General features: G+C 36.2%; 1 long non-coding RNA gene across 1 annotated transcript; it reads right to left on the reverse strand.

The window, feature by feature from the left end:
* Positions 1–10,763: 10,763 nt before the first annotated feature.
* Positions 10,764–14,700, reverse strand: LOC127840058 (uncharacterized). Its single transcript, XR_008030377.1, has 3 exons — positions 14,611–14,700; positions 14,265–14,399; positions 10,764–11,780 (listed from the first exon to the last, which is right to left on the reverse strand). It is a non-coding gene; the product is annotated as an uncharacterized LOC127840058 (long non-coding RNA).
* Positions 14,701–15,562: the final 862 nt, after the last annotated feature.

Below are 15,562 nucleotides of genomic sequence, written 5' to 3' on the forward strand. Positions count from 1 at the left end.
TAAATTTTCCAAGCATTTCAGTAGTTGAAATTGAAATTGGAATTAGTATGTGATCCAGGATCAGTTTGAGGATCAAATTTAAAATCAAGATAGGTGAAATAACTGCCAAACTCTGGAGTATTTCACATATCTTACTCATTGAATATCTTCATATTTGCTTAGTGAATGGCTATAATCATGTAGGTGAAATTTTGTTGGTGAGGTGACTTGGAGACCTGGATCAGGGGTGGATTAGGTAACTGTTTAATCACCATTTTTCAAGTGTTAAATCTACCAGCCATGTGTATATGTATTAAACATCAGTATAAATAATAGAAACAATTACCATTCCAGAATCATGTGTGCCTCGTCTACAGCTATGCACGAAATTATTTTTTTATTCTCCAAATTTTTTATCAAGGATTTCCCCGTATCAGTGCTTAAAAGCGCCTCAGGGTGAGAATACACCAATGTGAACTTTCCATCAGCAATATCGGACATAGGGACCGTTAATATTACATCTCCATCTGATTTAGCACCCCCTTCATCACCATCATCATCAAACAATGCTTGACCACCCTGACAGTTATAGTCCACACAACAGGCTTGTACTCCAATCTTTTGCAGTGCAATGATCTGATCTTGCATAATACTGTTCAAAGGTGTCAACACGATGCAAACAGACTTCTGTAGATTGTAATAATCTTTAAGGATAAGTGGTGCCAGCTGGTAAATCAGGCTTTTACCATAACCTGTTGGGAGTATAGCCATTATGTCACGTTTTTCAATGACACAAAGTAACGCTTCGATTTGCAGTTCCTTGAGTGGCATGGGAAATCCTCCCTTTTTAGCAACCTCAAGTATGATATCTCTTGGACTTGCCATGTTTACGATTGAATTGTGAAAGCGAAAGTAAGACAGATAAACGTGTTTCTAATAATTGCAATTCTTCTTTATAGACATTTGAAATCACCCTTAAACATAATTTAATAAAATTTCTTTAAATAACATTCCATTTTAAACACATATTCAACACCGTTTTTCTCATTAAAAAAAAAAATTCATTCCTACGCGGAACTATTTTGGCGGAATCACAAATCCCCTAACCAGGGGAATGTGATGCGTCTAAGTATAGAGGTGACAATAACGTAGTGACGTCACCATCTATGTATAGAATGACAATAGGTCAGCCATTTGCAATGTCGAAGGTCATGGCGTAGCAATTTAATTCTACTCGGAGAATTTATATCTAATCCAGGAAATGTGTTTTCTGAATGTTTCTGACTAGTAAAATGACATGTTAGTATAGAAAATGAACTGTGATTCCAGTTTATATAAGATGGTTATTACTCGTAATTATCGGTGGATTAACAAACTGAAAAAACTCGCGGGACCTAATACGGTAGTGAATCTACGTCATTAATTAAACTTTGATCAGTTTTGTTTTTCTTTAATTATTTTTGCCGTCTTTCTTTTACCGTGCCGTCTGCCCCAAACCAGCAATTATCTCCTAATCATTAAACAACATGCGACACGCGCAAATAGGCACGAGTGTGTTGTTAAAGCAACCAATATTAAGCGACTGGTTTGTCACGGTCAATTTGCGATACGCGCGGGGGTAAATTGTGTAACCGTTAGATAAACAACACACAATAAACTTGCTAATCACCTGCGGGCGGTATCAAATATAAGGAGGCGAAGTTTAGACTTATCGAGACGTGTGCAAAACACATTGAGTCGGCAGAAAGCAGTGTTGATTGAAGTATTATTTTAATCGACAGCTTACGTTACGGGTTGCTATTTTCGGCGTATGACCAATTTTAAGGAAGTATAGTGGACGTCATGGGTTTTTGTTATCGGCGTATGGAAACAATTATCGGGCGTAATATACGGCCGTACGCCGCTTAGTGCAAGCCCTGGTCCCGTATGTATCTGCCGCCTTAAGTCCCGTTTGTGTCCGCCACTTGAAGTCCCGTATGTATCCGCCACTTGAAGTCCCATATGTGTCCGCTACTTAAAGTCCCGTATTGATACGCCGCTTTAAGTAACGTATGTGTCCGCTTCTTGAAACCCGTATGTGTCCGCCACTTAAAGTCCCGTATGTGGCCGCCACTTGAAGTCCCGTTTGTGTTCGCCTCTCAAAGTCCCGTGTGTGCCCGCCTCTTAAAGTTCCTTATGTGTCCGCCACTTGAAGTCCCGTATGTGTCCGCCACTTTGAGTCCCGTATGTGCCCGCCACTTGAAGTCCGTATGTTTCCGCCACTTAAAGTCCCGTATTTATCCCCCGCTTTAAGTCCCGTATGTGTCCGCCTCTTGAAGACCGTATGTTTCCGCCACTTGAAGTCCCGTATGTGTCCGCCACTTGAAGTACCGTATGTGTTCGCCACTCCAAGTTCCGTGTGTGCCCGCATCTTAAAGTTCCTTATGTGTCCGCCACTTGAAGTCCCGTATGTGTCCGTCACTTTAAGTCACGTATGTGCCCGCCACTTGAAGTCCCGTGTGTTCTCGCCGCTTTAAGTTCCGTATGTGTCCGTCACATGGAGCATCGTATGTGTTCCTACCGCTTGAAGTCGCGTATGTGCCTGCCGCTTGAAGTCCCGTTAGTTTCCGTCGCTTTACGTCCCGTCCCAAGTACAGGCTCCTCCAAGTCCCTCGTAGTATCCATCCTACTCTACGGCTGAGAAAACTGGATGCTTTACGCGGACCACAGAACGCAGGATAAAAGCATTTGCACACAAATGTCTCCGAAGACTGCTCTGAATTTCCTACACAGAGCACAAGACAAACGAGTACGTCCGGAACATGACTGCAACAACTTTGTTGGTCCACAAGAGCCCCTACTTGCTTGGTTTGGACACGTCACCAGGCACGAATCTCTGTGCAAGACTGTTCTCCGTGGCAAGCTACGTTGAGGCTGTCAAGATTTGCAAATTCATAAATTGACATATTAAACCTTGTGAATACTGCTGTACTTCTTTATGAAGTTAATACGGAACTACTATTGCACTTAAGATGTAATATTTGTATACTTATTATAATGCCATGTATTTATACATGTAGCGGTTATTTAGATATACTTAAGAAACCACCATGGGTATGATATTGGAAACTTAAGAAACTTTAATAGACCACAAACAGGCATCATCGGGTTAATATTGTTATTTGTTATGAAACCACTGCTTTATTTATATGCATTATCGGATTTCATATGCATCGACTCAATATCAGTAATAACATAGAAACAAAAACCATAAATGTACACTTAAATAAATACAAACACTTTTTAGTTGTTCGCTTGCGGACAACTAAGGTTAGTGGTATGCGTTGCAAGTAAGTCTGCTCTTAAGTACGCTAAGAACGATAACCACCGCATCTGCTTGTTTATACTTCACCACTGGTACACTGCAGACAGTGAGTGTGTGTATGTAATCAATAGGGTTTAACAGCTTGTGCGACGACATTGGTCAGTTTGTCATTGAAATCTGTACATATTCACTGCTTTCAGGGAAAACGGGACTTAATGCATGTCAAATAAGTGGTGTCCCAGATTAGCCTGTGCACACTGATAAGCCTGTGCAATGCGCACAAGCTAAGCAAGGACGACACTTTCTGATTTTTTGGTGTTTTTCGTTTAAAGAGAGTCTCTGGTACTGGGATGACAATTAATGCATATGCATTAAGCCATGTTTTTTCCAAACTGAAGCTTAAATTATCTTTTCTACTAATGATTTGAAAAAAGTGATAATAACTTCAAAGTAACCTCGCTGACAAGGCAAATAAACAAAATCACTTTTAAAGCAAATAAACAACCACAATGAGATCTTAATTTTTACCTGGTGGCATATTTTAGTAAACATCTAAAAGGGACCTTTTCACAGTTTGTCATTAAATGCTTAATATTGATAAATGTAAACATTGGATCTTAAAATCTCCATTAAAAAGACAAGAATACAATTAAAGAAACAAAAAAGTTACCCTCAACTGGGCTCGAACCACTGACACCTGGAATAAAAGTCTATCGTTTAGACCACTCGGCCATCCGTGCTCATACAATGAGAGATGTTATTTATACTTTATTTAAGCAATCCTCTTTAAATCGTTTAATTTTGTAAATTTACCAAATCGTGGAAAGGTCCCTTTAATGTCTCCAGACTTGCAAATTGAATGAGTTCAGATCTTACATCATGAATAACTAACAGGTTTAGTGGTTGCCTGTTAGCCTGGGGCCAGTAGATTTAAGCCCAGGATACCCAATTTCGAATGTTGGTTACAGTTTTGCTAAAAAGCAGGGCAACAAGCTTTTTTAAAGCTTGAACAACTCAATCCAAATAAACATAGAATACAAATTGGCAACTGTGGGTCAATTAGTCCTAGGAAATTATTCAATTCCGGCTCACAACAAGACATGATGCGTTTATGTTTGTGATGTCGGCAAAATTGTTGCTGAATAATTTAAAGAAAATAGATAAAGTATTAGATACAAATAATGATGGTTGCCAGTGCAGCAACCAATTGCGAAAAAAAAGAGACATATTGTTGTTATTTTGTCTAAGTTATCTCTATAACATAAATATGAGGATAAACAGTGCACACACATCTCGACCTGTGCTTTAAGATAAATTTGAATGGGTTGCGTTCATTTCAAACTTGCGATATAAAAAGCTATAACATAATTTTGAAAACTGAGTTTCGTCTAAGATTATGCAATAGCGAACAATTTCAGTGCCTTCAGCGCTTTGATTTGATTATGCAAAAATAAATATAACATGGTTTGTTTATATAGTTTGTTGAGAGAAAACAGCTTTACACCACTGGATGAAGCAGAGTCCCTGCCTTTCACTGCGGTTTTAATATTTAAATTGCTGCATAACAACACCGCCCGTGTCTTTCGAAAGATGTGTGATGGTAGATTTATTCGCATAATGAGCAATACATGATTTTGGCAAAATAAATCATATCATAAATACATACACAAAATGAGATGAAGTTCGGCTATACAGAGAATTATTTATGCTATATTGATTAGTGTTATTTCACAAGTATAGGAAAGTAAATCACAACATACAAATAATGTCGATAGATGATAGAAATAAAACCAAAACAGATAATGAAAGAGGAAAATGTAGCTAAAAACAACAACAATCGTATATAGTGTGAAGGAATTTTAAACAACTTGGAAGCAACAGAAGAATTAATCTGTTCGTTTTAACATTGCAAAATAGATTTAGTACGATACTTTACGGATACGTTTTACAGACTTTGTTGAAATATTTTTTTCAAAATAAGTCAATGTGTTTAATGACAGCCTTATTATGCCCCCCTTCGAAGAAGAGGGGGTATATTGCTTTGCTCATGTCGGTCGGTCGGTCGGTCGGTCGGTAGGTCGGTCGGTCCGTCCACCAGGTGGTTGTCGTATGATAACTCGAGAACGCATACGCCTAGGATCATGAAACTTCATAGGTAGATTGATCATGACTCGCAGATGACCCCTATTGATTTTGAGGTCACTAGGTCAAAGGTCAAGGTCACGGTGACCCGAAATAGTAAAATGGTTTTCGGATGATAACTCAAGAACGCATACGCTTAGGATCATGAAACTTCATGGGTAGATTGATCATGACTCGCAGATGACCCCTATTGATTTTGAGGTCACTAGGTCAAAGGTCAAGGTCACGGTGACCCGAAATAGTAAAATGGTTTCCGGATGATAACTCAAGAACGCATACGCCTAGGATCATGAAACTTCATGGGTAGATTGATCATGACTGCAGATGACCCCTATTAATTTTGAGGTCACTAGGTCAAAGATTAAGGTCACGGTGACCCGAAATAGTAAAATGGTTTCCGGATGATAACTCAAGAACGCATACGCCTAGGATCATGAAACTTCATGGGTAGATTGATCATAACTCGCAGATGACCCCTATCAATTTTGAGGTCACTAGGTCAAAGGTCAAGGTCACGGTGACCCGAAATAGTAAAATGGTTTCCGGGTGATAACCCAAGAACGCATACGCCTAGGATCGTGAAACTTCATAGGTAGATTGATCATGACTTGCAGATGACCCCTATTGTTTTTGAGGTCACTAGGTCAAAGGTCAAGGTCACGGTGACCTGAAATAGTAAAATGGTTTTCGGATGATAACTCAAGAACGCTTTTGCCTAGGATCATGAAACTGCATAGGTAGATTGATCATGACTCGCAGATGACCCCTATTGATTTTTTTGTATTTTGACCTACGATGTCTAAAAATTGAACAAAAACATAGAACATGACATTTAGATTCAATCATACCAGTAGTACACACTTTATACCTACGATAATTGGCGTTCATATGATTAAATCTTCCTTTTTCTATTTTTAAGAGATGCGAGCACAATCGGAATCTACTCTTTGCAATTCCATGTTTTTCATTATCTTCACAATTCAAGAAGGTTTCAAAGCATTTTTTTTTAATATGTTATAATATTTAAGCTCAGTTTGAGACTGTATACATTCAAACAATGTTTGAATGTAAACATCACGGACTCTTCGTTTTCGCATACAATTGTAATTTTATGATACTGGTGCAACCATTAATTGCTCAAACCAAGTGAATCAAGTGCCATTTTAACAGCATTTGGCCAACACAGTTTGCTATCAATATTCATGCAAGCATTGTCAGTAGTTAAAGTGATATTATGGGCATCTAACAGTTTATAGATGTCTATCGCAACTGTTGTTTATTTTTGGTGTTTTCACTTCATATACACTTATTTTTGTTAATGCAGCATCAACATTCTAAAACAATATCCAGGAAAGAGAAAAATAATGCATTTCAATATCAACCGTACTTTCGTTTGACAACTGATCATGCATGTACGATGTGAACCTAAATTTAGTTTTAGTGCAGATTCGTTCATACGACACAAAGACACACTTTTGTTTTACGGATCATTTCGGCTTAGAGGACTGAGTGACTCATGTAAAATATGAATATAAAATATATTTTTGATAAACAACTGGTAGCAAGATGAGTTGCAGATAATTGGTCAGTAACCACATTTTAACTAACTCTTTTGGCCTGTTAATTCTTTTGAGCTCAATTCAACAGTGAAAAATGCCCATAATATCACTTTTATGTATTAAATACTCTATTTAACAAAGTATTATGTGAGCTTTCGATTTATCGCCAATCTTAAAGGGTTCGTTCTTTACATATAACTGATAATCGGAAGCGACCAAGGTCTCTATAGTGTTCAAGTACTTTTTACACAGCTTCACGCCTTAAAACCGTTGCAAATCTTTCGACCAATCGTTGTCAAGTCTGAAAAAGAACATAAGACTAACACATTTCAACTTAAGTGCTTATACTTTCTTTGTTTTTAATTCATACACACGTTGTGTACAAGTAACAAGGCAAAAGTATGAATAATGATATTTAAAAAAATACAATGAGTAAATAGGAAGATAATATTATATTTTAGAATAACATATTTGTGTAAAAGACACTAGATAAACTTCAACATTGTGGTTAATTAAATACTTGGTGTCCGCCTAGCGACCGGGAGGTCACGGGTTCGATCCACACCGTGGGAGCGTTCTTTAGATCTCCCCGAAAGACACCAAGTACTGGTTCTAGGCCCAGGAAACGGACTCGAGAGCGTTTATATAAGCCTTAGGCTTTCGAGGCAATCGAGCTAAAATAAATAGGTTTAAACTAATTAAATACTTATGTTCAAATGTTCAAAATTAAATAAATTAGTTTGAACAATACAAATTTAGTTATGTTTTCCATCATGTAATTATTGGTCAAAATAATATATTATCAGTACAGACTGTCGGATGTAATATTCGTACACACTTGCCTTGGACATTTATCACTTGCATGCACATACAAAGTCTTGATGAACCGGATCATCATCATAATTCTAATCTTCCATGACAATGAGGCATATTTGAATATTTGGCATATTTAAAGAATACCAAAAATGGAATCTGAAACCAAAAAAATGGATGCATTATTTGTAGTCCTGAAATTTTAAACGACTTATAAAATGGTTTATATGAAAATACGTTTTTAATGCTTTTTTGCATAAACACCAATTACAGAAAGTGGAGTTACTCTACTCACCTATTCTGAAACAAGAGTAAATTTTCGAATTTTGATGCATATATCGCGATTTCATGTTGGAAGCAGCCTTGTGGTCATGCAAGGAAAACTATGATGATTCTTGAGTCCATCTTTCCATTGAAAAGGCTGCATAGCTGAGAAAACCTTATATATGACCTAAAAATGCACATACAATAAACCGTGTCAATCGTAAACAATCAGTCACTTGCGTATAAAGTCTTCAATAACTTGTTAAATATTGATAACGCATCTACAGGATTTATAACAAGGTTAAATGGATATCAGTCGATCATCATGTGCGAAAGGATAAGGTCAAATGAGTCAATCTTTGAAAAGTCCGGACAAAAACATCGAAAAATTAGCCGTTGGCCGCCTTTTTTTAAACACCAGCAGTTAATCTTTTTCTCGCTTTCGCCACACCAGTTACGTGCGTTCCATCTATCCCCTGCATTCTGTTTTGTCCTATTTTTGGAAATAATATCTCACCGGATGAAGTTGACAGTAGACATGAAAAAAAAAATGCTCATAGATGTTTGAACATGCAAGCACTACGTATGTTATACACATGTGGTCCCACGTGCCTCATTCAAAACTTCATAATACAATTCATAACAATTGTCTATGTAAGATATTATTGTGTTTACAGAAAAAAGCACGTATACTGCCCTACTAATAATTACCCGCCGGCTGACGTAGGCGGCTAATGTCGTCGTGTTGACCCTGTGGCATTTCGCTTTCAATCTGTATAAACCCATTCTGTGTGAAAGCGGCTAAATAATGCGAGGACATTTACAGTACACGTTTCGTACGGAATGAATTTACTATGACCTTTGAAAAAGTCGCCATGTATCTCCTATTTGTTCGTCGGCAGTAGTGAATTTATATCCTACAAACATGTATTATAATTATGTTAACAGGCGGACCCCTGTTGCTTTAAGGTCAACGCGCTAAAGGCCAGGGGTCCGTCTTATCAATGGTCGTACGAAAATGTTAACTTACGATTGAATTTTGTAATTTTAAAATATAAGTGATTATGATCTTTATGTTTCAAATATAAAGGATATTTAACAGCTACTTTGGAAATGAATAGAAATGTTCAACAAAAGTAATTATAAAAGTGACGGTTACATATTTATGGCGCTTCGAAAACTGCATCGTAAGGTGAAAATGTCGTAAGATGTTTGATAAGACGTGCCCCAGTTTTACAAGGTACTTATGACAGGCTATCGGTTGCCGCACGATATATAGAGAACACGTTGACCCAAGATTATCGCAACTGGTATTATGATTACTTGGTAGGAAAAAACGACGGGTGCTAATTTTGATTTCAACAGACCAAAGGTCAAGGGCACAAAAGATTGGAACGCAGCATTGGTGTAGCTTGCATGCCCTATATAGAGGACACTAGCTTGCATGCCCTATATAGAGGACACTAGCTTGCATGCCCTATATAGAGGACACTAGCTTGCATGCCCTATATAGAGGACACTAGCTTGCATGCCCTATATAGAGGACACTAGCTTGCATGCCCTATATAGAGGACACTAGCTTGCATGCCCTATATAGAGGACACTAGCTTGCATGCCCTATATAGAGGACACTAGCTTGCATGCCCTATATAGAGGACACTAGCTTGCATGCCCTATATAGAGGACACTAGCTTGCATGCCCTATATAGAGGACACTAGCTTGCATGCCCTATATAGAGGACACTAGCTTGCATGCCCTATATAGAGGACACTAGCTTGCATGCCCTATATAGAGGACACTTTGGTCAAGAATAATCATTATTTGAATGCTTGTTGCTTAAGATGCAAGAAAGACGACTGTATTGATATTTATAGTCGACTGGTAGAAGGTTGGTGCCAAAAATACAGGTGATTTCGCAAATATCGGGAGAACATTGTTACCTACGATCATCTTAATCAGTAGCATGGTTTCGTAGGAAGAACGGAAGAAGCCCAATTAATTTAGAGTCAACAGTTCAAGTTCAAGGTCACAAGATATAATAAATTTGTTTCCGCAATATATATCTAAAGAACGATGGGCCTTTGATCATATAAGTTGGTATGCTTTGCCTGGGAGAAAATGCACATGCCTATTGATTTTTAGCAGAACCTTTTAAAATGAAAGTCTATTCCGCAAGATACTAAGATACTAAGACATCGCATTGAACAACGTTAATGAAAATTGATATTCTTGTATTTTTAAATCAACAGGACTTCGGTCATGGTTACAAAAAAATTGTAACTTTAAAATGGTATCCTCTCCAGACCATTTCATTTTAGAGTGATACTTAGAGAATGCATTGAATATCCAGATTAACATAATGTTGTGTTTTTTTCGATAGAAAATCAAGGAACCTAACGATTTCATGTCAGTCGGGCATAGATCGAACTCACAGCAAAGGGCTTGTAACATGAAACCCGTTTTCGTGTATGTTGTAAATTGCGTTCAATGTTTTAACATGAGACAAGCGAGGATAATACACTGGTATAATAAAGAAACAATTATTGTAATAAGTGATTGAGTGAATAAGTGAGCTGCATGCATGCTTTTAAGTCCATTTTCGATACATACGCAGTGTTTTTTTGATAACACTTTATTAACAAAACGACAAAAGCAAACATTTATTTATAAAAAGACAAACATAATTTAAAATTGCGCTTAAAGACTTCATACACAACTATATGTGTGTTATTATGCGTAACAATATGATTTAATGTATTGCTGTTTGTGTAAGTTTATTATATTAAAGCAGTATACCTCACTTAAATTAAGGCTAAACAAACATTAAGCCGCTAAATATAGCAAACTATGTTTATAGTAAAGTATGTCAATATCATAATCATAATTGTGCACATACTTCAATTAATACCACACATGTGATACACACCTTTATTGCATGCTATTTGAATGGGTGATAACATGATCATTTCACTCTTGCTCGAGCGACATGATTTGGTTTTACATTTTCACTCTCGTGCGGTGCTTATTTTTAGAAACTAGTAAACAACGGTTAATTATCTCATCACCAGTGTAACATTCAACCTATTAATCATCAGAAAATAAATAAAATAATTCAATAATTAATACAATCAATGTTAAAATACACACAAGCTAAATAACTTTGCCATTGCCACATAGCGGGCAGCGACATTTTTTGATCGTATGAAGTCATTTTAATCATGTCAGATTTATGAGATGTAATGACGCTAAATCAAATGTTGCCTTTCAAAATATGTATTGTTTGACACAGGCGTGAACTAAAAATGTTTAATGTCAGTAACAAATCGTAGATATAATACCAATGCATTTGTGTTCACGCAAAAACAATGCAAAAACATTGAACGTCACTCGTTAAAATACGTTTTATATGACAACTCATGAAATAAAAATAGGATGTATACACTGAAATCAACAAATTACTTCATATAGTAATATGAAAGTCAGAAGGCATCCATAATCAATGCCATGACGGCAACTATGCCTAGTATCCAGACGTTTGAAGCGGAAAAGCGTCCTGTGCCACCGGAGGCGGCCGCAAGAGCTGATTGCGTGTTGGCATTGCAAAGGTCTGTATTGCAGCTGCACGTATCCGCAGTCACGCATACACCCACTGGGCCACTCTCATCTGTGTCTAAGCCAACGTCTGTCGATGTCATGCATATCCTCACAACTTTTGTAACTAAAATGATAAACGATAAGCCTGTTAAGTTAAAAAAGGGATTGCTGACGTAAACTACCGGTACTAGTATCATACACGGCTCAAATGCATTTCTTCAAGTTCTGTTTAAGACATTACTTTTCGTTTTAAATGAATGATATTCAGTCTTCCCCTGATGATTTACTGACCAACACTGACGCTGAAAGTCTTGGGATATTGGGGATGGAGCTTACCGGTAAAGCGAAATTGTCACTGGGCCAAAATGTTTATCGTATGAGCAAAAGAAAATACATGTAGTACGCAGTTCCCTTAACTGTACATTAACTGAACAGTGTTTCATTCTATACTACAAATACGTGGTGATGAAGCTAATGTTCCGGGGGATAATGCTCAAATCAGCCAATGGTCTGCTGGCGTTATGTTAAGGTCATCTAAGGTGAAAAGCTGGGTTAACAGCTAAGCTGAACATAAAATAACATTAAACAAATAATACTTATTAATAATTATTTTATTTTTGTTTGTTTCAAAATATCAACGTTATTTAATTGGAAAGGGGGCATAGAAAACAAGATGTCGGACTCGGATAAGCACATAATCGTATTCAAAGTATTATTGATTAACATAACGTTTTTACCAAGCTTAAAAGTTTCAATCAAATCATATCGAATCCATACGACTGAGGAGGTAAAAGCGGCGTGGATAAAAGAGGTTAAGGTTATTTTTATTTTAAAATGTAATATTTTTCAATCTATTCTTAGATATATGCAGCATTTTTGAGCATCACTAGTACAATTCAAATAAAGCGATATTTATCTTTACTACAATTTCAATTGCGAACTAAAGCTGACAAGACATTCCATTTAAATCAAATTAAAATTTTCAAAAAGGTAATCCCTTAACAGACTAGTTAGATATTACTGGAAATTCAATCTCCGAGAAAGTTCCGTATTTCATCACATAGCATTACATTATTGATGTTGTCCCTCAATATGTGTGGTGATAGAGATAAATATCACCCTCCACACAGCTCCCAGTATAATAAATGTTTGTATGTACATACGTTCACATGTACAATGTTATGTATACATGTTATTTAGTATTATACTTCTAACATAAAGATGTAACACTATGCCCCTTTTTACTTGTTTTTACTACGAAAGTAATTTATTTCATTAAACCGGGGTATCCATTGGCATGTGTAGAAAATAGGTGTTTGCAATATTGGATGTAGTATTAATTGTTTAGTTTAATATCTGGTAAAAGAATAAACTGAAATTCAAATAATTTTTGCATTTTTATACAAGACCAATGTTAAAAAAGGACACCAAATATAAATTTGTTTTGCGATCATTCTAGTTGGCTTATCGAATAGTTTTTTTGTATTTAATCAACAAAAAACGGTTATAATCCATCTTTTTAAAATGTTTGTATTTAACTGGTATGTACTAAGTTTTCGAAAGAAATCAAAGTTATATAATTTTACAAGGGTTATCGTAGACTATGGACAGTTGATCCATTTATCATATCCGATTACAAGTCTACGAATGTTATACAATGTTTACAAAAAAAGTGTCGACCAGATAAAAGCTTTTCTCTGATTAAAATATTACAGGAGGTGAATGCTGTAAGCAGTGTCAGATTAAGCACCGATGGGACCAAAAGACAGGGAAACATTTTTGGCCCACGCCCATGGACCCTATAGTCGGCCTAGTGCCTTCTAGAACACCAGTGCCCAGTCGAGTTCACTCGTTGAAATAAGCCTACCAGTGCCAAGGCTGGTAAGACATACATGTGATAATGTACTACATAGGTAAAAATGTAATTATAATACCACATTGTCAATACGACATTATACTTATCATAATAAGAATTTAAGAAAACAACCAATGTTGCATGTATAGTTAAGTATTTGATTATTTATCCAGAAATAAATAATATGGAATTTTAATAAATAACTACGACAGGTAGATACCGTTCAACCTTATACAATTACAAATCTCTCTTTTAAGTAACTGCCAACGAGTAACGAACGAATTTTACCCCAGTTTGAGCCACCTAATGAACATCTTGAAAACGAAATGACAAGCAAAACAATGCGGTTTTGCAAATAATAAATGTTTTCACTCGGTACGACGATTTAATCAGAACATAACATTGATATAAAATAATTGGCTTTGTCAAGTCATTAGATTACGCTAAGTAGGTAAGACAAACATTTATTTCGTCACGGTTTCATGGGGCCCCTTCGCAGCAGCCTACCCTGCCTAGTGGGTAATCTAGGGCTGGCTGTACGACTGCAAATTAACACATGTGAAAGGTGTGCAAACATACGGCATGCGGAAGAAAATTTAGCATAATGCGTTGAAGAAAAACTAACAGAACACAAAAAATATACACAGAAGCTTATGGAATAGGAAAACGTTTTGTCGCGCCCGCCCTACCACTCTTGTATAAACGGTTGATTTACAGGACTATTTCACTCATATTAAGCATATGGCAACTTACTTCCATTTATCTTGTTAAAATTAACCACACAAAAGCTACAGCCAGATTTTATTGGTGTTGTACGGTCAACGTCAACCCCACATGGTTGGTTCCGGTATGCACTGCAGGCATAGCATCGTACCGCATCAGCAATTCCTGTAAATGAGACAATCCTTTTACGTTGGTTATTAAGTGTTTACTTTATTCAAAATATAATTTGGTTATCTTTTTCTTTAATATTTTTTAATATAAATATGTCCCTTTTTTACAGGCGATATATACTGTGCATATTTATTTTTGTCTATAATACATATTAAATGCAAAAGTACATAGTTCTTACACAGAATATTCGTTTGAACTTTTTTACCTGCAAAGGCGCCCAGAGATAATACCACTAATGTAAAAACCTTCATTTTACCAATCTTCATTATCCGACACAATCGCAAACGCCAATGACTGTTATAACTATTCTATGTGGTATATCAAGCTTTAAACGTGTATCTTACCAACAAATGAAAAAGTATGATACACCTTCAATGCCTAAATTTTGTTTCAACTCTGTTAAGATCATGTTTCTTAAGGTAGCGCACCCGTAATGATTTCCAGCGATTTCTTCGAAGATTGAAGAGCCTTTTTACCTGTTTACTTATGGATATCTAATTTAAGCAGGTACTAATATGAAGTTTCCGTGGCCGAGTGGTTAAGGCCATAGACTAGAAATCTTTTGGGATTTCCCGCGCAGGTTCGAATCATGTAAGTAATCCTGCTTACAATGCATACTATTTTTGAAGCGTTTTATTTCTTTTCTGACGTTATTTGATTTAATATAGCATGAAAGCTATGTTTATTGTTAAATATGTTGCAATTTTTATTCACATTCTTCAATTTTTGAAATTAAAACAACGTTATGGCTAAATTGGGTAATTTACTGCTGAAAATACGAATCATGCATGTTGCATTTTTTTTCAAAAAGTAAACGGTAAATCTGTCTATTTTTCTTGATATTTTTGCTGTATATAATGTATCTAAAAAAATAATTTCAAAATATTACTTTAAATATACTATTTTGAATTTTATGACACTTTGTTTTTAACCAACCCAATTTCTACTTGAGTAATTAAATGGTAATTAAATTGAATGCGTTTTAATTCCCTTTTATTATTGTTTAATTTGAGTTACAATGCTATGAGGTTAAATTTTATTTACACTTAAATGTATTATGAATATTGCTGGGCCAAGTGTGAGGTTGAGCGCTCCAAAACCGGTTTAAACCCCCAATGCTTTGCATTGACCGTTCCAAGGCGGTGACCCCAGCTTTA

The sequence above is a fragment of the Dreissena polymorpha genome, chromosome 7 (genome assembly GCF_020536995.1).
Source record: "Dreissena polymorpha isolate Duluth1 chromosome 7, UMN_Dpol_1.0, whole genome shotgun sequence".
Taxonomy (NCBI): Eukaryota; Metazoa; Mollusca; class Bivalvia; order Myida; family Dreissenidae; genus Dreissena; species Dreissena polymorpha.